The 24812-nt window shown below is 29.2% G+C and overlaps 1 protein-coding gene across 3 annotated transcripts in view; it reads right to left on the bottom strand.

Moving 5' to 3' along the window:
* Dyrk2 (Dual-specificity tyrosine phosphorylation-regulated kinase 2) overlaps positions 1-24812 on the bottom strand; it is a 395412-nt gene that overhangs the window by 240435 nt on the left and 130165 nt on the right. Inside the window, exon 2 of one of the 3 annotated variants that reach the window (XM_075356127.1) lies at positions 7310-7393. The exons of the other annotated variants lie outside the window; for them this stretch is intronic. The gene's annotated coding sequence lies outside the window, so the exon portion shown is untranslated. The remainder of the gene's footprint in view (positions 1-7309; positions 7394-24812) is intronic. 3 annotated transcript variants of the gene reach the window in all.

The following is a 24812-nucleotide window of genomic DNA, read 5'->3' as shown; positions in this document are numbered from 1 at the left end:
TTTTTATGATAACTACGTTTGATTTTAATTAAACAAATTCTGATTAGGAATTCAAATGATTACGGTTAGGATATTTACGAATAGGCGGTATACCGCGATCATGACGGAAATTCAAAGCGGCTTCTTAGAACAAAATTCATAAATAGTAAACCGTTTTTTGAATTAATAGAAAAATAGTATAAAATGGTGTGTGTGTGGTGCACGTGCCTTCCGTGTATGAAAGTGTGAGAGAGAGAGAGAGAACAACATAAATAAAATTCCTTTTCTTATTTAGTGAAGGCAGAGTATTTAACGCATTGTTTCAGAACAGAAAGAGGCTTCATTAATTAATGACTTTACATAAACATACTCGTATTTCATGTGACTGTAATATCCTTAAAGCATATAAAGTAGAAGTGGCACTAGTCAAGGTTGCTTTCTTTAAAAGTATGATGTTTATTAACAACAATCAGTCCCTGTGGTGAAGAGAGTGAAGTTATCACCTCCACTTGACTTATTACCAGCAAAATGACGTACATTTCGGAGGGATTACAAGCTAATGTCCAACCTAATCATCATAACGAAGAAGACAACGGTAATTAGTTTCATTCATATCTTCCTTAGTAAGCTCATTATGGGATGCTTGCTATTCTTTTGAATTATTATTACACTTTAGGGAATGGATTATATGTTTTGTTAAGTCACTACAATTTTACGAATAACAAGGCATTCTGAAATGCATAATATATAATTTTAAAATTAAAATTCCTTTTTGAGGAAATAACCTCAAATATGAAACTACACCTAAATAAAAAAAATACTCACTATTATCAATTTTAATAATGTATAATACACTAAAATAAGTAATTTTATACAAATTTTGGAAAAATAATTATCACGTTTCTGTTTACTACACCCTTTATTTAGCCTTATTTTCACGAATTAATAACGATACATTTTTTTTTACTATTATCTGCGTAATAAAAAATATTTTAAATAAAAAAATTTATACGAGAAAACATTTAAAAACCAAATGTTTTTGTGCATTTATTGTTCCATTTAACCGTCAAAATAAATTTCCATTAATCGGAATTAAAAAACACAAATAAATATGAATAATGGGAGCTCTGCGGTTGATGTATTACATATGTTTAACCACTGAATTAGATAGATAATAAAAGCAAACATACTGCATCAGAATATGATAAGCAAAGACAAACAAATGAATAACAACTATCTATATATATATATACACACACACACACACACACACACACACACACACACAGCCGGTCTGAAAAGTTCCTAAATTTCTGTAGTCGATACAAGTACCACCATCTCTCGGACAACCAAGGAACTACGTAATACGATGCCTGAAGAGTGCGTACAAAATTTCATCGTTTCGTCACCACAGTCTTGAGTTATATTCGGCCGCGTACGTTGTGCTCATGTGGCCTTGTGCGACCTCGCAACACGGAACGAGAAGCGCGATAAAATTTTTGGTTCGACATCAAAAAGCTTTCGTTGAAACTTATTCTATGATACGGCAAGCATTCGGTAATACAGTCGCATCTCGTACTACAAGTGATGGACGCGGTTTAAAGACGATAGAATTTCATTGGATGATGACGAACACCTGTCAACAACTGTTTACAACGAAAACGTTGCGAAAGTGCGCGCGCTCCTACTCAAACAACATCATCTTACTTACCCTTACCATAGCAGAAGAGCTAAACATCGGTAAAGACGCGTTAGTACAATTCTAACAAAAAAATGAACCGCCGAAAGGTGTGCTCACGTTTCGTTCCACACTTCTTGACCGAAGAACAAAAACAGGTGCGTCTTTCTTGGGCTCAAGATTTCGTTGAAACTGCCGATAGCGACCCGAATTTTTTGCAAACAATTATAACTGGGGATGAAAGCTGGTGCTTCATGTATGATCCACAAGTAAAGCGTCATTCTTCTGCTTAGTTTAGTCCTGATCCACAAAGTCCGGCGGAAGTCAGGCAGCAAAAATCGAGTTGATTGCATTCTTCGACTCAAAGGGCTTGATTCATCATGTATTTTTCCCCAACTGGTCAAACTGTGAATTCTAAATTCTATTTAGAAGTAATGAAACGACCGATGCGTCGCATTCGTCGAATCCGGCCCGAGTACCAGAATCCGGGCAGTTGGACTCTTGCACGACAATGCCCCGGCACACATGGCAACAGTTTTAACACGTTATTACGCCGAAAATCAAATCACACTCTTATCCCACCCGCCCTATTCACCCGACTTGGCTCCAGCAGACTATTTTCTGAAAATGAAAATCCGCTTTTTCTACGACATTCCGGCCATCCAAAAGGGCTGCACCGAACAATTGAAAGCGATCACATAACGTTCTCCAGAGCGTTTGACGGGTTCTACCGGCGCTGCAACGAGTGTATAACTACAGAAGGATTCTATGTAAAGGACTAATGTGAGTAAATTCGTTAATCGTAAAATCTGTATTTTTATTTAATTTAGTTCGGGAACTTTACAGACATACTAGGTACATAAGAACGTGTGAGTAGTTTATAATCAACGCCAGCAAAAACTAGTAAAGTTAAATTGATAAAAATTTGTATACATGTTCTTCTTTCGGTGTAAGTGCACACTAAGAAAGGTTGTTTTGAAATGCCGACTTTAATGGGTTTAAATGGAATAACAATGAAATTTATAATTTTTTGAATTTCTCGGTAATTAATGAATACATTAATTTGTTTTCTTAGTGTGTGTAATCTACGTGTGAATATTTAAAAATAAATTTATAGATTTTTTGAAATTCCGAGTTTAAAGGATTAAAATGGATTTTTGAATTTGTTTTTGAAATCCATATATTTTTTTTAATTTCTCGGTAACAAATGAAGATATCAATTTGATGTTTTGTGTGTGTAATCTTCATCTGATTATTTAGATTTTACGAAATTCGACCTTGAAAGGGATGAAGAAAGATAAAAACTTTTGAACAACGATTGCAAATTTTTCCCTTTTCCGATTATACTAAACGAGTTATTCAATAGATTTGGACTTGCAAATACTCTTAATATATAAAAATGATTTTTCAGTTTTTTTGAATTTCGAATTTTTAAGAAGTACAACGGTGTAAGGTACAGCGCCGTATTATATATATATATATATTCGTATATAAAATACGGAAGCACTAAAACTAAGGGGGAAAAAGTACCGCCTTAGAATTTATTACAGTGGTTGTATTATGTCAATGAACTTATAATATTAACAGTTATAAATGAATACGATGAATAGAATAATGTAAAGAAACATAATATAAGCAAGAGGGCACTTAACGAAAAGGCGATGCCTATATGATAAATGGAATACAATCATGCTTCCATATCTGTGCGCACAAATAACAGTAATTCAGTTTTATAAAACCAACTAAAACATACAAAACTACTTTTCTTTAGCAGACAAGTATGATCAGTCATATAAACGAAGCATGTTGTTAGTTAATTGAAAATATTTATTGAAAGCAAGAAAGTAAAGAAAAATTTTGCAGTAAACCGTATCGATTAACAAATTTATTTTATTCACCTATTTTCTAAATAGAAAAGTTTAATTCTACTGAAAGTAATTAAATAAGAGAAAACAAGAAATTAAACTTGAAAATCTGAAGAAAAAAAATAGGTCCCAGAACTTATATTCAGTAGTTTTTTGAAAAATCTGGGCTAAAAGACAAAAGACTGGAGTCGAAGAATTCACTATTTTATCAACCGGAACCTCCGAATCAAATTATGATTATTTTATTAAAGGACCTCACATATTCTTTGAAGAACACTATTGACAAATTACGTCGAACATCTAATGTGAAATACATACAGAGTGATTCATGAGGAAAGTAACAAACATTCAGGTTCTGTTCTACTGGTAAAAATGAAAGAAAAAGGTTTTATATAATTATAGGCTCGGAAACCCTTCGTTAATGAGTTATTTGCTGGCGAAAGATTTCGCCCTGAGGTAAAATTAATTTAGCTGTAATTTTTGGAACCCAAATTATGGGGGTAAAATTTGTGAACATGTATGAAATGTGACCTGAAAAACTGGAAAAAAAATGTCTCAGAACCTTATTTTTAGTAGTTTTTGAAAAATTCTGAGATAAAAGACAAAAAATTGGAATTGAAAAACACACTTTTATGATTGGCGTAACATAATTTTGTTAAATGGGTAAGAAACATACAAAGATTTTAAACAAAACTTTTAGAGGACTGGATTCTGAGTAAAATGGGTATATGAAGAAAGTCCACAGAAACTAAATACAAACGTAAGAATTTCGAAATTTATTAAAAATAAAACACCTCAGAAAGTAGCAGATTTTAACCATTATTAAATAAAACAAAGTGCTCAATATTACAAAAGAAAATAATTAAATATTATAAAAATAACAAATACATACACGAAAAATTAAACCAACTTACAAACAATTAAATAAACTTCTGAAAATATCCTTTGCCACGGAGGATACAGCACTCTGCCCGAAGAACAGCATTTTTATGGCTTTCCGTATTTCAACTGGATTGTTTTGTATTACTTGTATTGCATTAAGAATTCTAATACCTTATTTTTTCTACCCATTTAACAAAGTTATTTATTCAGATAAAATAGTGTGTTTTTTTACCCCGATCTTTTGTCTTTTAGCTCAGATTTTTCAAAAAAACTATTGAAAATACAGTTCTGGAATCTATTTATTTTTTTTTTAATTTTCAGGTTGGATTTCATATGAAACCAATTTAACGAATGCGCAGAAATCAGGACGACATCTTTCGCCAGCCGACACTCGCTAACGAACGGTTTCCGAACCTATCTTTATTTTCACTAGTAGAACATGTTCTGAAAGTTTGTTACATTTCTCGTGAATCTGTATATACTGTATAATACAGTATACCATATACTGTATAATACTGTAATTCTGTATATATATAGAGCATTCAAAACTGAGACGTCACAAGATAACGATGACACTAACAATATGACAATTGATATGAGGGAGAGGAGACAAAAGTTTTCCCAAAAATGTTATTTTCACGCTCAAGAACAAGCATCCAGTATCAAGTATGGTAGGAAAAGTAAAGTAATTTCCTGTTACCTTTTTCAGAGAGCATGTACTGATAATAATTGTAACGCAATATTATACTCGTACATAATCACTGCATACACTATTCCATATAATAAAAATACTGATATGATAAGCAGTACGACAAACATATCGGAATTCTGGAATGAAGAAATCCAAGTTTCAGAAGTACAAATTTGATCCCTACACCTTAAAAGTAATTTAAACAGCCTACATATGAAAAAAAATAAATTTAATTCCTTTAGGATAACTAATACCGTAAATTATAGCAAGAAAGTAAATCATGTTACAGTCACTACGGCAGTTAAGAATTGTGAGAAGCCTGCACCTTGTTATAATTTTAGATGAACCTAAAATGAAAATATAAGAAAACATCGGCTTCAACACATATGTCTAATAACTTAATTATACTACATTTCTTTTATACTTATGAACCAGCATGGAGCACTATCATAGCTTGTAATATGTTGGTGATGATGGGCTTACAAGACAACGAGAAAGTGTAAAACTTATTTTTGTTTATTTATTTCTTCGTGGATTAATTACAAGCTTAGTTTTAAATGAAGTTATCCTACTCTTTTTTTTTAATGAGAAATTAATTTTATAGCACGTGAAAAATGCAAAGCTTGATCGGTATTCAGACCCTTTCCTATGTGTGCAAGTTTGTAAGTTAACCCTGTCCTATGTGTGGAAATTGTAAATACAAATGTAAAATTTGAAATAAAAATAAAATATTATGTCTTGTTTAAGCAGAACTTCAATTAAAGTAAAATAAAATAATCTAAACATATTTTAACAAAAACTCTTATGAAAGAAGTTCTCCCTTTAAAAAAAATAATAAATAAATAAACTGTTGCAAATGATTAAGGAGAAATTTTTCATTTAAAACAACTTTGTTGAAACTGAAGTACGAGTATATTTCGTAGAACTGAACGAACAAAGAACAGAAAAATTAGAATGTTAAAATCACAATGACGATACACATAGTCTCTCTTCTCTTATCTTTAGTATACTTTCTATAGATAATTTATTTTTATTATTCGTATACACGCAGACGTTTTAATATTACAATTAACAAGATTTATTTTTTAATTGAATTGGAGACATGAATGTCGTGCAAAGGATAATTCCAAAAGAATTTTTATATTTACTTTATCTGTGTTTTAAACTGAAATTTATTACGTATAATATAATAAACACAAGATGTACTAATAAACGTCAATTACACAATGTGAAGCGATATTATATTAACATACAGTGCATGTCAACCTATATCACTTACCTCTTAAAGAGCAGGGTATGCTTTTATTAATTAGGTAGGCTAAATTTACTTTAATCGACAAATAAACTTTCCACTGTATACATAAAAATTAATAATGATAAAAGATTTTATTCTCTCTCAAACTTACGAATTATTTATGGAAGAAATAACTGCGGAGGGGAAAACAGAAAAGTGGTACTTTCAATTGTTTTTACAAAATACCGTATTCGGGAACTTAAAAAAAAAAACTGGAAAATAATGTCCGTAAATTACAATAAATTGTGCTATAATTTTATGTATAATCCTTTAAATTTTCCAGAACGCAGGTGCCTCGTAGGAGAATACAACATGAAATAATAGGACTTTGAGCAGGAGCTGCCAGAAACGATTAATTCGAAAAAGTAGAACGTAATATTGAAAAGAATACAGAAAGAATTATGCACTTAAACATCAAGAATCAAACATAAAAATAAATTATAGTCTACAAATATAAACTTCTGAAAATACTGAAACGACTATGTAAAAACCTTATATTGCTTTTGGCTTTTGAAAAATAAACATTCCTATCGATACACAATGGATTGAAATAATTTCCTAATAGACTAATAATAAAATGATAAACTCATATCGGTTTCCTTAACGATTTTTCTTCGGTACAAACATAAAATCTATTAATCGGTTTACAACATGTTATAAAAAACAAAACCTGCGACAGAATGCAAGATTTAACAGGTTATAAAAATAAAGTGAAAAACAAAATTATAGTTCAAAAACAATTTACATAGAATCTTACTTAAAATCTAAACCTAGATGGCCATTTCAATTATAAATAAAACTAGTAAATTGAAACTTAAAATTAGATATATTAACGTCATAAAACTACATAGTAATTAGATTAATTAACATAATATTTTATTGTAAATATTGAATGAATATAATTAATACGTATTATATACCTTACTATGTAGAAAAATAACGCTAAATTACAACATCACGTTGCAACAAAGTACTGTATTACGGCGAAGATATCTGATACGCACCTGGAAAAAAAAGAAATATTTTTTTAAAAAAACCACAAAAAAATTTTCATCCTTATATGTAACATAAGATACATAAATAAATATTTACACAACCATGCGTCACCACAAGAACGCAAAAACACATCATGGAACCTACCAACCATACACACATGCATATACATAATGTGTGCGTGCTTGTCAGAAAATCCGAAAATCCTACGCATTTGGAATTGGAAAGTAATGAAGATGTTTATAGAAAGGAAGATAAAATTATACATGGTGGTATGATTATTTAATGATATGAAAGAACACAAAAGAGGGGAAGCAAACTTCCCGGATGTCGGAGGAATCATAGATCCACTGAGGGTATAGAGAGCACAAGGACGAGAAAGATTCATAGACTCGTGGATAACTTTACTCGCACGCACGCACGCACACAAATTTAACGTATTAACATAAAGATGTTAAATCCAGAACCAATGTAAAATCTTTAAAAAAATCAGAATGTTTAAGCGAAATATTTTATATGTATATAAATTTTGTTTGACGTAAATCGTATTAAGAAAAAAGAAATACAAATTAGCAAGTAATCAAACTTATTTCATTAAATCTGTACGATCATGAAATAAACAATTTTCAGAAACTATTATTTATTTGGTATGTTTTGTTTCAATACATTCAATTAAGCTTTACGTATGGATTCAATATGGATTCAATTTCATTGTTTTAAAAAAAAAAATATTCTATAAATAGAATACACAATTTTGATGTTTACGAGAAATAGATGAACCTTTCCTGTTACTGACGCGCAAATATTTAATTACTACTGTATAAATGTACAAACGAACAATTTTTCGTGATATGCAACATGTTAACAGTTTATGTCAATATTTGGGGTGGCTGTATAACGTTACAGGACTTTGATATATTGATACAGTTATTATACAAAATGTAACTGGCACGGTATGACAATCTCACTAAAGACAGTGAAACAATGCTACATCATCAGGCCGAACCAATAAATTACACGTGAATGTCATCACTGTTTGCACTGAAACAAAAACGTAGTTGTATCATCAACCAGAGTAAATCTAAAAATTAAAAAACATATCTTTTTATTTTTTAGAAGTTTACATTTTTTTTAAACAAAAAAACATTTCTGGTTATGAACTGTATATTTCATTAGGCAAAACAGTTACGTACTGTACAATGTACGCAAATTATTAATTAATTAATATAAATTAAAGTATATTTTAAGCAATTAGTGTCAACTAGAGGGTACCAGCACGTGGCAAAACTGGGTCCGCCTTCTTACCGGAAACACATACGCTTCGCTCTGTCGGCCGGAGACCGGGGATATTGAACTCCACTCCTGTTTCCTGTCTGGCCATTCAGTCAGTTGTAAATAAACATTTCTCCTTATAATAGTAAAAATAAAACATAAACACACTTCCTAAATATTATACGTATAATAAAATATAATTAAACAGTGCAACTTTTTTTCTACACAATTTTCCCATATCAAAAAATTAGAGAAATAAAATTTAAAATATGTAAAATGTGAATATAACAAAATAATAAATAAAACTAATGTTAAAAAAGGTAATGAAATATATAAAAACGAGATGGTAAATTATAAAGGGCTCAATACAAGTACGCTTTTAAAGCATAAAAGATTCAGATTGTATTAGATCGCTGAAAAATACTTCAGTAATCGCAGTACAAAATATATCGTAGGTGATAATATACGTTACCATTACGCTAGTCATTTCAAAGTTAAGGGACATGAAAAATCGAAAGTCATAACATACATCATGTATGTATATATATATATTATGCACTTCCATACAATTTTTTTTTTTTTGTTCTGCGTAAACTGATCAGTATCAATATATTTTACATCATTTATTATAAAATTTATCTTAGGTTTTTACTCCTCTTTACTTTTTTGTTGTTGAGTTCATCAGTTTTAACCCCCCCCCCCGGAGCCTGACCCGAAACCAAGCATGAACACAGTTCCAGGGGGTGCCATCGCCTCAAACTGCCTAATCGAGAACTAACCTTTTCCTTAGACAGCCGGAACTCGGTGTTTAATTAGTCGCTAAGCCTCTGATGAGGAGATCTCGTAGAGTTCCCCCACCGGGACTCCAGTCTTGACGTAACGCCTCAAATGGGGAACCCCAAAGTGATCCCCCACCGGGAAAACGGCCTTACTTTTACTTTGCCCCCTCATCGAAGTCCGATCGGAACACTAAGGGAGTGTAACTGTCCAATTACCGACAGCGGGACACCTAAGCAGCCCAACCCTCCTGGACAGGGCTGACCCAACCCAGGTCTTCCCTAAAACACAGGAAAAGCACCTCATTATTTGGTCTTGGTCCTGCAGCCGCGTCCCCCGAGAGAATGCCTCCGAGAATTACAAAAGGTACATTTGCCTCCGTTGGGCAATCCTTACGTAGACGTCCAGCAATCCCACAGTTGAAACAATGTCCTCGCCTATCGAGACCGTCGCAGGACCCAGCCCGGTGCCCAATCCCCCAATATAATAGCAACGCTCCTCAGCTGACCTTCTTGAAACACGGCAAGACACCCACCCAATGAGGCTGCAGCCGTCTTTCAGCAATTTATCCAAGAGCAAAGGCAGAACCGCCACCGTTGCCACCTTTGTATTCCCAAATGAGGGCCGCAGGGAAAGGACATCATCTATCGTCACTGAGTCTCCAGCCGTCTTGCGGATATCACGCACTAAATCCACCTCAGAGGGAAGGGGTCTAGTCTAAGTCCTTTATGAGCAAATGAACATGTCCAACGCCCCTATCAGCCGTAACTGTCGTGCCCTCTACCTTGGCAAAAATTTGCCTTGGATGTTTAAAACGAAACGAAATTAATCAAATCCATAAAATATTCCTTCATTAAATAAAAATCACATCCAAAGAGTAAAAATATCTGTGCGCCTCACTAATTTAAAAATCTTTGTATTTTAAAGTTTTTAATTTCGATGTTTGCATAGGTAGTTTTCCTTTTCTCTGCCACAGTATTCATTCTTTGTGTGTGCATATATGTTTCTGGATTTATAGACCTATCTCAGAAATGATTTAACTTGCTACCATAAATTTATTATAATAGTTTGTATATTACAGAGACTGATTTCATTAACGTTTTGAAAACAAAAATGGATATTGAAGGAACATTTTTGGGAGATGTATATTTCAATGAATAATGATCGACTTATAAATATATTAGTATAATAATATTATCATAGAAAAAAATAAAAACCATGTCTACCCACCCACAAAAAAATAAATAAAAAAATCAGTAAATAATAAAAGTATTTAATTTTAATATATTGCTGTAAAAAATAAAAAATATTATTTAGTCTGAATGCTAAACGTATCAAAAAACTTTTATTTTATCATAAAAAAGATATTTTGACTATAAAATATATATTCTAATTTAAAAAAATAATAATACAAAATAAATAATACATACGACAGACTGATTTTATAATCAAATACCAACCAGAAGGTAGTGAAACACAAGATGACACCAGTTGTGTGTATTATGAACATATAAAAGGATTTTTTTATCTAGACTTAAATTTAAAATCAAAGAATACATTCCACCAAGGTCAAATTATAATAAACCTACGTTTAATTTTAACACGCTATTTTCTATAGCATCTACAATCTCAGACACGCCACTGTATAATAGACTAAACATGGCTAAAAGGTTACCAATAAGAATCTATGTTAAATGAGTTTAAAAAATATAACGGACTCACATAATATTGTTATTTTCAAAGTACATAAAAGTTAAAACTAACAATAGGTTGTATTAAATACAATTTTTTTCCTTTAACGTAGCATTAAACTGAAATTAAGGTGGTTAAAACAACTATTTTTGCAATAAAACTTCAATTTAATCATTCCATGTGCATTTATATTCATCACACACTTTTTCTATGTTTGTAGATTAGTTAATTATTATCAATCATCTTTCTTAGTTACTTATCCAGGGATGGTATACAAATATTGCAGCCATTTTGCTCATCCCGATCTCCTCAAATATCCATAAATACATTTTATTTGTCTAGATTAGTATAGTCAAATGATTTTACGTGATCTAATTCGAGACGAAAATCCCTATTGAAAATAACAAAGTCAATTTCAATAATAACAAACATCTTATCCATGCTCACTAGGGAAATTGAGGAAGAAAGTGACGTTGCTTTATTCCTTCAATCGAATATGTATGTAAAATCCATCAAAACGACTCACGTGCATATACAAGAACTCACTGTGTAAATAAAGTTACTTTCAGAGAAAGCAATACAAGTTAGTCTTTCTTATATCTCAAATGATTTATAAATCACAGCCATAAAAATGACTGGAAAAGGATAATGGAAAACAACAAATTAATGTAATTTTTTCTAAAAGAAACAATTCATTATATAAGCTACTAGTTATTTTCAAAAAGGCATACGATTGATAAGCTAGTAAAAATATTTGGGTTAAGAAAAGAATTATAGGCATTCTTTGGAATTAAGTTTAAGCTATTTCAGTTACGGTACGGTATGAATTTTCAAAGTCTGAATCTTTTTAAACTTTAAAAATATATTTATTAATTAAATGATTTCTATTAATAATGTTAATTACCTAAATAAATAGTTTCTAACTTCTGCTTCAATTTTTTTGTTGTTACTATATTCAGCTATTTCACATATTAGATATTAATACATATCACGTATACAGAATTGACGTAACCATCTAGCATCTGTCTTGAATAACATGAATTCAAGGAACCAGATAATAAAAATAGTCTGTAATGTACTATGAACAGTGTAGTTTCATTATAATCTGAACTATTATAAAACAAATAATAAAGAGTAGATGCTAAAACTTTCATTCAACTAAACGTGTTGTTTTACAGTATATAGATTGAACATAACGATGGCAAAAAATAGTATTAAAAAAGAAATTGAAATAAACCTAAAAAAAATACAATATGAAGAAAATCTAAAAAATTACAAAACCATAATAAATATTTTTATTACAAATATAAAAACTAATATATTACATACACGATAGCCAGAAAGTAACTTACGTTTGTGCCTAGCGGGGAGATACAGCCGCCATCTTGGTGTCAAAACGTTTCTACAACCAGTACGCATCAAGCTGTCGTAGCATGTGGACTGTGATTTTTCTACTTTATTCGTTGTGAATTATTGAAATGTGTGCGCTTCAATAGAAAATCGCGTGGATTGTGAGGTGCATTCAGTGATTAGGTTTTTACTGACAAAAAACCTCAAACCAATTGAAATTCATCGGCAACTTTGGGAGGTGTACGGATATGGAATAATGAGTGAAGGTAGAGTGAGACAGTGAAGCATTCAGTTTAAAAATGGCCGCACTAATGTTCACGATCAGGACCACAATGGTCGGGCTAGCCTTGTGACTGATGAACTGACGATGAAACTAAACGATAAAATTCGTGAAAATCCCCGCATTACGATTAACGGAAATCTCGCTTCATTTCCCCCAAATTTCACGAACTTTACTGTATGAGATTTTATCAGGGAAGATTGAATATCACAAGTTTTGTGCAAATGGGTGCCAAAAATATAAGGCGGCAGATTTCTACAAAGAAGGAATTGAAAAGCTTGTGCATCGTTATGATAAGTCCCTCAATTTAAATGGCGATTATATAGGAAAATAGTTTAAGATCGTCCCTTTCAAATGTATACAATAAAATTTATTTTTTTTATTTGGTTGGTTTTTTATTTCAAAACATACGTTACTTTCTGGACTGCCCTCGTATATAACCAAACTAAATCAAATGCAAAAGATGTCGTACTTTTAAAGAAGACTTTCTTAAAAATGATCGATTTTGATGAAATTTTAATTAGTAATTTAAATTTAGGGTTGCAATTTTCACAATTTATACATTTTTAATACTTTTTTGAATATATTAAACTTTCAAAAACATTAAATTTCCTAAAGGTAGCTAAATTTTCAAAAATAAATCTTTTCTTTTCAGTTAAGAAAGTTTTATATCACCCGGCTTCCATTTTAGAAATAAGATTTGAAAGGAATTTTTTTTTTATTCATTGTAAAGCTTATAATACACCAAATTATTAAATTAAAAAAAAAACAAAAAAAAAAAGTTAAAATACTAAAGCATCAAAAGGGGTTTCTCCCTTGTTTTCACGATCACCAATATATATTTATAATAAAATCCAAGAATACGAATCTTCTTAATCAACGAAGATTACGGACGGAATCGACTTCTTTAAAATTGAAAAATATTCTTTTGCTATTCAAGATTATAAGAAGTTATCTACAGTTGATGGAGGTGCCAGAGAAATCAGAATTAATGAAAACATTTAGTAAACAGAGGATAGTTTACAAATAACATCCTTAATATATGAAAATCGTTTCAGTAAAAGAAACGATCTACCAGAGAAGTTCTGCACTCATACGAAACAAAGCATTTATAAGAGTAATAAATAACGTGTCTTCTTTTCCTTTAAAGTGACAAGATAATTTGGTTCTGTAATGGTATAAAAAAGTTTCTTTAACACTATTCATTAATAATATCAGCTACTTAACTATACAAGTTAAATGTCTCATAATAAATCAAATTAATTTTTTTTTTACTTTTATATACAAAAATTAGTCATATAAAATAAAATACATAATACTTTTATTGCATACAAAATACTATTTCAGGTCTGATAGTAAATTAAAAATCAGAACGTTACAAAATGTAAAAATCTAGAACTCAGATTAATAGGATGTATTAAACTAAGATTTAAATATAATCCTTTATAAAATAAACAATATTTTTATTCAATAAATTATTCCAGTTTTATATTTGTTTAAGAAAGTAATCATCAGAAATAAAATCTTGTGAAGAGTATTTTAAACACGCAATAAATAAAAACTAATTGTAAAGAGTTTTATAATGCTAAATATAACGGAAATAAATTTAAGGATAAAAATCATTCAAAATAAATATGAACATCATTCAGAATAATAGGGACTATACATCAAGGAGACCAGAACAGACAATATAAGAGACATGTAGGAAGCTAAGCTATTTTACACCTACAAAGATATGCAAGGCTAAACTGGCATTATGAAAGGGACTTTTGGTTTCACTACAGCTAGCACAGAACTCACCTGCCGACAACAAACAATAATAAAAGAAAAAAATAATAATAATAATAAAAGATAAGAAATAACGGAACACAGTAAAACTGCTGTCAGTACCGTGAACGATAGAAAGAGAGAAGTCAAAGATGTAACGTAAAATGATATATATATATATATAAAATACAAAGGAAGTAAACAAGGTTTAACCTAGATGTTTTTGTCAATGTTAAATTACAAGAACAAATTACAAAAACCTAAAAGTTAATCTTAATTAAAATATAACTGGACATTAAGAGGACATAACATCAAACAAAAACCACCACGTAATAATCTAACAATGCTTTTTGTTTTCTTGGGAAAAAAAATGTATAGATAGAAAATTTTATTAAAACACAAAAACCTAATTCCCCATAATAAATAAACGACCTTCTGATAAGAAATAAATAACTGTATTTAAAAATCATTAATGGATTAATGGTACACGTTTTTTCAAATCTAAAATATGTGTAAGGATAATGGATTACGGACAAAAACAACAATATGAATCACTAAACTATAAATAAAAATGAAATAAGAACAGATAGAATATTTATAAAGTGTTGACTGCCGTGATCTGATTATAATTTTTTTATAAATGAATTTATAATTCAATATTATAATTGAATTTTTTTTCAGCATACGCGTAGAGCAACTTCTTCCTGGTCTTTCACCAGAAATTAATAATTTGTGGCTAATTAGCGTAATCGAATAACATTATCCTTTCTTTAAAAATACTACGGTCTCATGGGTTATACGACCACCATTATAAATATCCAATAAATATCTGTCCATGTTCGGTTATGAGATAACCAAATAATAAAATAAATAATTATATATATATATATAAGATCCACCAAACTTAAACTACCCTCACTTTACTGGCTAACCTTGATTAGCGAGCGAAGCGAGCTTAGGTTAAGTTTGGTTAGATTATATTTATACTTTTAGATTTATTTATTGTATAAATTTATAAATATATATACATTTATTTGGTTATTTCATAACCGAACATGGTTAGATATTTATTGGATATTTATAGTATAGTGGTTAAAACCATGGGACACACATAATGAATTAATTTTTTTATATATCTTTGCTTTTTTTGTGCATCAACATCGTGGCTCTACAAATAAAAGATATTTTGAAACATCTTCAATGGTTGTTAAAAAACTAATTATTTCAGCTACTTATATTTTTCTATTTCTGCCTTTTGTTTTTTAACGTCTTAACACTACTATATAAGAGAACGGATCTGACAACTTTTTTACCGAATTTTCGAAGAAAAGTACGTTATTACTTTCTATCGCATAGTGGGAGTAGGGAATGAAAATGAATTTTCTTTAAGTTCTGAGATATGAGTAATACGAAAATACCATTCATAATTAAATTATGGTTTCCTTATAATTTTATTTATTTACGTATCAATTTTTGTGGCTTAAAAATTCCAAAACTATTAGAACAATTTCATTGAAATTTAGATATCATCTACAAAGTTTGAGGGCTTACCAGTGGCCGAATCACTCAAAGCTCAGAGCTCCGCATAAGCAACCAGGGGTTGAGACTATCCGCTATATGGACTGGTACCAGATTTGAACATTACAGGCGCAAAGCAAACGCCACTATTATATCTATATATCTACACGGGTTAAGAATCACAGATTTCTACCGTCGGGAGCATCATTATCAATATAATAAACAAGCACCAAATCCAGACTTACTAAGAAGCAGTTTCCTGTCGCCTTGTTTATTGAGGTACGCATGCCGTTGCGTACTGGGATTTCAAGCCCAGGAGGAACTCTGTGCTACGAGTGACACTTTCATTCTATTCACTACGATGACTGGCTACATGGTGCATACCATCATTCTCAGAAAAAAACTCTTATTAGTGCCTTTTATACCTCGGTTGCTTTACGTGATTCACAGAAACAAGAAAGACTGGGGGACAGGTGAAAGCGACTTTCAATTGAAAAATAACAAAAACAATGCATATTATACATTATACTTAGTAGGGGATACTTATTTATAAATATAATATGTTTTTTCCAATATCGTAGGAATCATTTTTGAAAAAAATAGTTTTTAAATTTTACAATATCAAATATTTCATATCTAGCCAATAGATTTTGCTTTAAAATTGTGTTTTTTAATTATATTTTTACTTTCAGTCTTATTTTCCTGAAAACGATAAAATCAAAAGTTTTCTCAACTTTTTAATAAACTCAATTGTTTTTCAATAATAATGATAAAGTAAGAGAAGAACTATAATAACAAAGATCACGGTCTGTGATTTATTTTGTCAATTACTTGACTATAACAGCCTAAAAAGTTAATTTAATCTAAAACTTAAGACTAATTAATATTCAACGATGAAAAATAAGGAATTTAGAACTAAATTAATACACATCAAGATATAAATGTTTAAGAAAAGTGAGCTAACACGATATTCTTACTAAATTTGGTAAGATTCTTACCCAAGGTCAACAGAAATAATCAAAGGAATATATTAACTTTTTTAATTCTATGTTTAGTGCAGACATGCGTAATAATATTTCTTAATTTTAATAAAATAATTCTTATCGGTGAATTACTACTTTTATAATGTCAGCTTTGTAGAAGTGAGTAAAAAATTCCTCTTTTTTTCATTAGAATTTGTAATTTTTTTATGAACTTTATTTCTTTCACAAGAGCATGATCAAACAGAATGTATTCAACAACGTTAGTTAAGAATTATTTAAATATTCTATTGGACGGCCTACGAACGCGAGTGGTAGCGTCTCGGCCTTTTATCCGGAGGTCCCGGGTTCCAATCCCGGTCAGGCATCGCATTTTCACGCACGCTACAAATCATTCATCTCATCCTCTGAAGCAATACCTAACGGTAATACCGGAGGTTATAAAAAATCTATTGAAAATTAAGTAAAATTTCGATATCCCTTTTGCTATTGCCTATTAGTTTTCAATTATTTTGTAATCTGCTTTTTTAGAGAAAAGAATAATCAAAATGTGTCCGATTGGTTAACAAAGGTAACCAAATCCTTTACACAGAGGATAAGAATCAGAGAAAAAACTGTGTAAATAATTAAATATGCGTTTTTTATTTTTAGTAATTTTTTTTTTAGTAATTACAGTCGGCATACAATTTTTTTTTTATGAAATTAGAATATAACTTTTTTTATAGTTGTATAACATCAACATTATATAATCTGTAAATTTTACATGCGAGTCAATATAATCATGGATTGTCTCTAATCTGATTATAGGTTAAGTCTGATATTAGGTATTGTTATAAAGTATTTCTACACTTTTATTTCTTGATAATTGTGTGGTCTATATAATCAGAAAAAAATCCCGGTATTTCGACTAATGTGAAATGTATATATTCTAGTTTTGTATAGGGTTAACATCTAAACATAATTTTACTAATAAAATATTAATGGTGCAAGTTTTTCGTTTATTTCTTCCTGCCACCATTTATTGTCGAGCTGAAACTAATAATACATTCGAATTTGGTGAACTTGGGATTTAAAAAAAACTACTTGCTACTCTGTCACTTTAAGAAGTACCCTGTTATCGACGGGTCCAGACAGGTGTACAGAAATATTTCAGAGATTTCCAGATGTGCTACAACTAATACACTTCATTTCGTGAATGAATCTTCCTCATATTCTTATAAATCAATTCATACAGATAAATTCGTATATATAAATGATTAAGTTTTTTTACCTATGATATAGTTAAATTATATATTTAATTATTACTCAGTTATAGTAAATGTTAACTAACAGAAAAATATCATTCATACCAGGACTAGCATCTTTCGTCGTGGCTTCGCCCACTCTTTATGCGCATAGAACTTCAGTAAATAGTTTTTTAGTAATTATGTACGAGCTGTTGCTCTCACAGTTTTTGCTATTCACAATTTACCAGATAAATACATTAATTTGGATGAATAACAACTTTTTAATGGTTAAATGTACGTCATTCCTTTTAATTTTATTTTTAAACTAATTTATTTTTACGTATATTGCTTTAATAATACAAAATAATTTTTTATGGATAACGAAATTAAATTTAATAAATCATATAACTGTCTATATTGATATAGACAATGAAATAGAAATAAACAATATCTATCGATATAGATAATGATATTAAATTTACTAAAAGTTCTAGGTTAATTCTATACTTTTTTTTAAATTTATGATACATATACTAGTGAAACTGGTGAGGTTTGAACTGTACGAAACAATCCGGGGGCAATAAGAAAGATACACTTAAGAATTCGTAATGATTGGTTCAGTAGTTTTCGTGGTTATAGGGAATAAACGAAAAAGACGTCCCTTTATATAGTAGTGAGATGAGATAACCCTTCAAAAAGACAAAAGGGAAAACATAAACCTGGAGCTATTTCTAAATCCTCATTTTAAATCAGTTAAGTCATTTAGAACTACGCTTTTTTGTTAATAAGATGCTTGATAACATTATAATTCTATAAAACAAACAAAAAATGAGTAAACAATACGAGAAGGCCCTAATATAAGTGCTAAATAAATATTTATTTAAAGACGGAAGCTGTTAAAAACACTTCAGCAGTTTTAAACAATATATTAAACTGAATATTTAAAAAAATAATTAAATTTATATCAGTCAACCACCAAAAATAAATTGTTGGAAGGCCACAATAAATAAGTTACTAACTGAAAAACCTACGCACTTCAACAAATACGGATATGAAGGTCAAAATTTTAAAGAAACAACTAATCCAAAAATAAAAATGTGCAAAAATAACAAATTAATTCTTTAACGGAAATTTACATTTCTAAAAACAAAACAATATTCTAGATTCCAAACAAAATGTAAAGCTTAATTAAAAAAAAAAGAAAAAAGATATTCAAATGTATGAATTGTAAATCAAAATATGATAATTATCACCAATAAAAAGAAATAATAAATAAAATATTGTAACTAAAGTAATGATACTTAATGAGATAATACAAAGGAATGTAATAATTACATTACATAAACCTACTCCATACAAAATACAACGGTCTATGTATTAAGAGGTATTATTTAACGTAAGCCTAAAATAAAAAAAATCTATTCTTTTAAAATAATTTAAATTTTAAACGCCACATTAATTATGTAATTAGTGAAAATATTAGAAAATAAATTTCTTAAATTTATATAAAGTGGTACAGTATTATGTTAATGATTTATTGTTAGTTCATTAGTTTTTATTAATTCCTTTTAATTTTAATTATAGTATTTCATAAAGAAAACATAATTCGTTAATTCAGTAATTATATAATGACTATAATTTTTATGAGTAACCTAAGACTAACACGAAAGAAGTCTTAATACTGTAAATGCAGAATAGAATCTACAAAAATTGTTTAAAAAACAACTGAAATTAACTAAAATATAGGAAAAATTTTTAATTTTGAAATCAGATATGATAAAAAATATCAACAAAATTTTATATCGTAAATTCAAAATTACTTCTTTCACAATTTTCAAATTTAAAATTCAAGAAAACGAATAATGAAAAATACATCTTAGTTCTAAGTACCCAGTAAAATCTTAAATATATAGGCTTTATCATCATTAGACTTACCTCCAAAGCATACATAAAAGAAACTCATATCCATACTAAATTAAAATCGGTAGATTCTGGCGTGTTAAAGCAAAATAAAAACTAAGATTTTCAGTAAATTTTTAATGTTCCTCATTTGTTATCGAAATTTCTCGGTAATCGAAACACCTAGCTAGTATTGTAGCTAAATAATTCACTTAATTTTATGCATCAATTTAAAAAAAATGACAGGAGATTTTATTTTGAGGTGATTGTATAAACTTAACTTCATACCAGAGTGCATGAACATCATTTACACAACATACAAGTTTATATACACTTATATACATTGAAAATGACTACCGTGTTTTCATAATCTCCTGCAGAGATCTTGTTAACAATGCTATTTTAGCGTTTCATAAGCTTAATAAATTAGATCAGGAATTGAACTCGATAAATAATATTAAAACATTCGATAAATAATATTAAAACATATATCATCTCCTTTTTTTCAGACCTGTAACAATTAAATATCAAATATAACCTGAAAACCTTATATCTAGCCGAAACATTGTTTTATAGCTCTTCTCGTACGAATTAACATTACAATAATTCCGTCCTCCGTGGCCCAAGTGGTAGCGTCTCGGCCTTTAATCCGGAGGTCCCGGGCTCGAATCCCAGTCAGACACGGCGTTTTCACGAGCTACAAATTGTCATTCCATCTCATCCTTTCAAGCAATACCTAACTGTCCTCCCGAAGGTTAAAAAAATAGAAAAAACATTACAATAACACGCATTTTTGAATTAGAATGATTCATCTGTTTGAGTTTCCAAACTATAAAACAACAAATCGTAAAATTCACGGCTACGTTAAATATTTACTTCTCCATTACAGTTTTGGTTTTTTGCAATACCGGGGTTCGACAAAAAAATTTCGCTTAATAGAACATTCGATAAATTGGACGTAAATCATCCGATCATTTGCTGCAAATCAACATAGAATAAAAACTGTTTCATTAAATAGAAATTATCGAATTTAAAAAAAATGCATGTCCAGAACAGACGTAGAAATAAAAATGTCAAGGTAAAACAATTCTCACCAAAACTATTGTGAATAGGAGAATCTAACGAAATATGATTACAAATTTTGTATGTTTAAACTTAAATTTTAAACATACAGTTATCATGTAAATAGTGAAAATTTCATAAAGAAATTAAGAATTCAATATAGTTACCAATTTTTACTTTCTTGTACGAAGTAGAGGAAGTATTGTGATCATGAAATATTTCGGTTTTCAGATTTCAACGGAAATATCCATTTTGACCATCCCTGAATCCATTTTGATTATTTTCGGCGTGACGTCTGTACGTACGTATGTATCTCGCATAACTCAAAAACGATCAGCCGTAGGATATTGAAATTTTGGATTTATGACTGGTGCAACATCTAGTTGTGCACCTACTCTTTTGATTGCATTTGACTGGACCAAAAATGTCCAAAATCCAAAAATTTGGATTTTGGACTTTTTCTTAACTGCAGTAATAAGCCCTTATTGAGAGATTTTCAACAAATATTTCACAAGTGGTACTTAATTCATTGGTTCCAGAGATATATCCAACTAAGATTTTAATTAATGAAATTTTTGGATCTGACAAGGGGAAAACAAGTTCGAATTCAATTTTATCTCCTTTTTTTTACTTTTTTTTAATTAAAATATATTGATTTATTTATAATTATTAACCTCAGATTGTAGAAAAAAATTACAATAAATAATAATTCAATAATAACAATAAAAAAAAAGATAAAATATCAGAAGTTATTAATAAAATAAAGTTTTATGTACTTCTCATTTTTTAAAAATGTGTATATGTAATTCAATAGGCCTAAAAGGAAGTATGTGGTGTACACGTCAGATTTTTTAATTATCACAATCCTTCGATTTTTCACGAAATACATATGTGAAAATGAAAGCTGATTACAAGGAATTATTTTCTATTAATAAATAGGTGAAAGAAGTTAAGCAAACCTCCACATATTAAAAGTTCATACAGAAAGTAGACCGATAAAAAATTCTTTAAATTCCAAAAACTAGAAATTAATCATTTTAAAAGCTTTCATATTATCATTTTTCAACAAAAAGCAAACATTTTGTACTGATAACTTTATTAAGTTATCAAATTCAAAAATGATTACTTTTCCCAATTTAAAACATTATAAATGTTAAATGAAGCTTAGACAAGTTTACAGTTGTTAAATGAAGCGTAATTAGACAAGCATTACACGAAACGACTGCTAATTTTCACTCCTTAAAGTACACACGCCAGGAATAATAAATATTGTAGTTTTCGTATTAATAACAAAATATACACCATAAAGTCATCCTTTCCTCATGTATTATTAATAATAATAATAATCAATTCAATTGGATTACCTAGAAGTTCTAAAAACTAAATTTAGTCTCATATCGTATTTATCGAAAGAATTTTTATATTATTTAACAATAAGATTATTATAAAAATAATGCCTTTGAACATATACAACTACTGGTCACAACAGAACAGATAGTTTATTAAATCTAACTAGATTTACACTTTTATCATTGTATTATTATTACATACAATCATAATACCTATAATAATTTTATTAGAAAATTTCAAGGTTTTATAAACGTGTGAACGTAAAAATTAAGGGTTTCTGCTTCGTTGAAGTTGCGATAAAAATTATACAACAAAATTAACGCAATTTCCTGCTACAAAAAATCTGTTAAAATACTGTATTTCAATATAAAGACAATAAAGATTGATTACATATAATACTCACAGTAAAGAATCTACCGTGATATCAGATAAGCTTATAACAAGTTGTACTTTCAGTAAATAGGATTATTAAGCTCAATTACAGAATCATTACGGCATTAAATTTCTGCAACGCAATGAAGAGAAAGTGTTAAGTATAATTTTGCAAGATTTTTTTATGTCTACCTCTTCAAAGTACCTCTTCAATTCTAACGAATTAAAATTACAATTTATAAAGCTGAATTATAACTTAGCACGTACACTGTAATATATCCAATACAGATAAATTACAAGACTACAAAAGAAGAGGGTAACTGAACTCTGACACAAATCATCGGATCGGAATCTGAAAAGGGCCAAGGCTCGAAATTATACCAACATAGCGGAAAAGAATTTTACTAATAGTCTCAAGAGTTTTTCTGCCTTCACAACAGTGAATTAGGTTGAAAAATACTCAAATAAAGGTATTCCTTTTGCATACAGTAAACTATACAAAATTTGCAACTTTTTAATATAATGAGAAAAATAAATATTCAAAATAAAAATATCTTCCTTCACATATATTAGTGTTCGCACTTTAATTAAACATACATATTCCTTAATTATTCCTTTCTTCGAGAAAAAACCTTCGAATTTTTTAAACAAATATTTTTTAACTGAACTTAAATAAAATAGATTAAGAAAAGAAGTAGTTTTTTTTTTATAAAAGTAGTGTTTTTTTATGAAACTCTAAAAATATGATAATCTTTTGAATGTTTTACAACATCTAGAAATAAGATAACTACAAAATATTAATATTTAATTTTACAATAATTTTAAATTTTATAAAATAACTAAGAAAACGTATGCAAAGTAAAATTAACAGAAATACAAGGCTCATTAACTAAAAAAAAATGTGACTAATTAGCACTTCCTTAAAAACATTTTATTAATTTTTTTTATGAAATGAAGTATTCTTAACATACGACAAGATTTCTATTCTTTTGAGCGTTCATCTCGTTATTATTTGAAGAATGTCGGAGTTGATTTGACTTGCATTCTTCAATTTCCTGTTCTCTTTATACGGTATTATAGCTAGTACAGTACTCATTAACCTATCAATATTATAATTCAACCGTGGGAGTTTCCTTTCACTGATAAATTAAATAAAAAAGTACCTATAATAAACAAGGAACACACAAGACAAATTCCTTATTTCATATATTTTTTTTAGGATTTTATATTTAGAATGTATAAATTTATAATTTGTAAGAAATAAAAATGTCATAAAAAATGTTGAAAATTTAAAAAGAAAACAAAATTTATTTTAATTAAGTAACCTGTTTCTATCATAAATACAAGGAAGTCGGTAAAAAAAAATCAATAAAATAAAAATATCAGATATTTTTTTCATAAAAATTCATAAAACTAAAGTATTAAATTAAAAAAATACGTAGGGCCCTCGTCCAATTTTTTTTTACCCAACGGCTTAATTAGTAGAGTAGCAATGATTACGTAAATAGTTGAAAATTTACAGAACAAAAATATTCTGTAATAATTCTGCAATATTCTGTAACCTGATAGCAAACTGACTTCGAGACACAAGAATAACAAGTCCCCATATCAGGTTACCTTCATAACTAAGCCAAATATTTAGATATACATAGCGTGCCAAATTCTTAAAATTCTAACGGTAATCAATATAATTAATAACACTTTCAACTCTGTAACAGGAAATTACACTTTAATGAACGACATTACTCTCATTAAAACCAACTCTGAAAGTTGCCTCTTGTATCTCAGATGCTTTACATGCATCAACTATATCATTATAGAAGACTATATTTTACAAAAAAAAAAATGTCTTTCAGCGAAATATATTTGGGTTTTATAATTCGCC

The sequence above is a fragment of the Lycorma delicatula genome, chromosome 2 (assembly GCF_047948215.1).
Source record: "Lycorma delicatula isolate Av1 chromosome 2, ASM4794821v1, whole genome shotgun sequence".
Taxonomy (NCBI): domain Eukaryota; kingdom Metazoa; phylum Arthropoda; class Insecta; order Hemiptera; family Fulgoridae; genus Lycorma; species Lycorma delicatula.
Note: the sequence above shows the minus strand (reverse complement) of the source record. Positions and strands in the feature narration are given on the sequence as shown.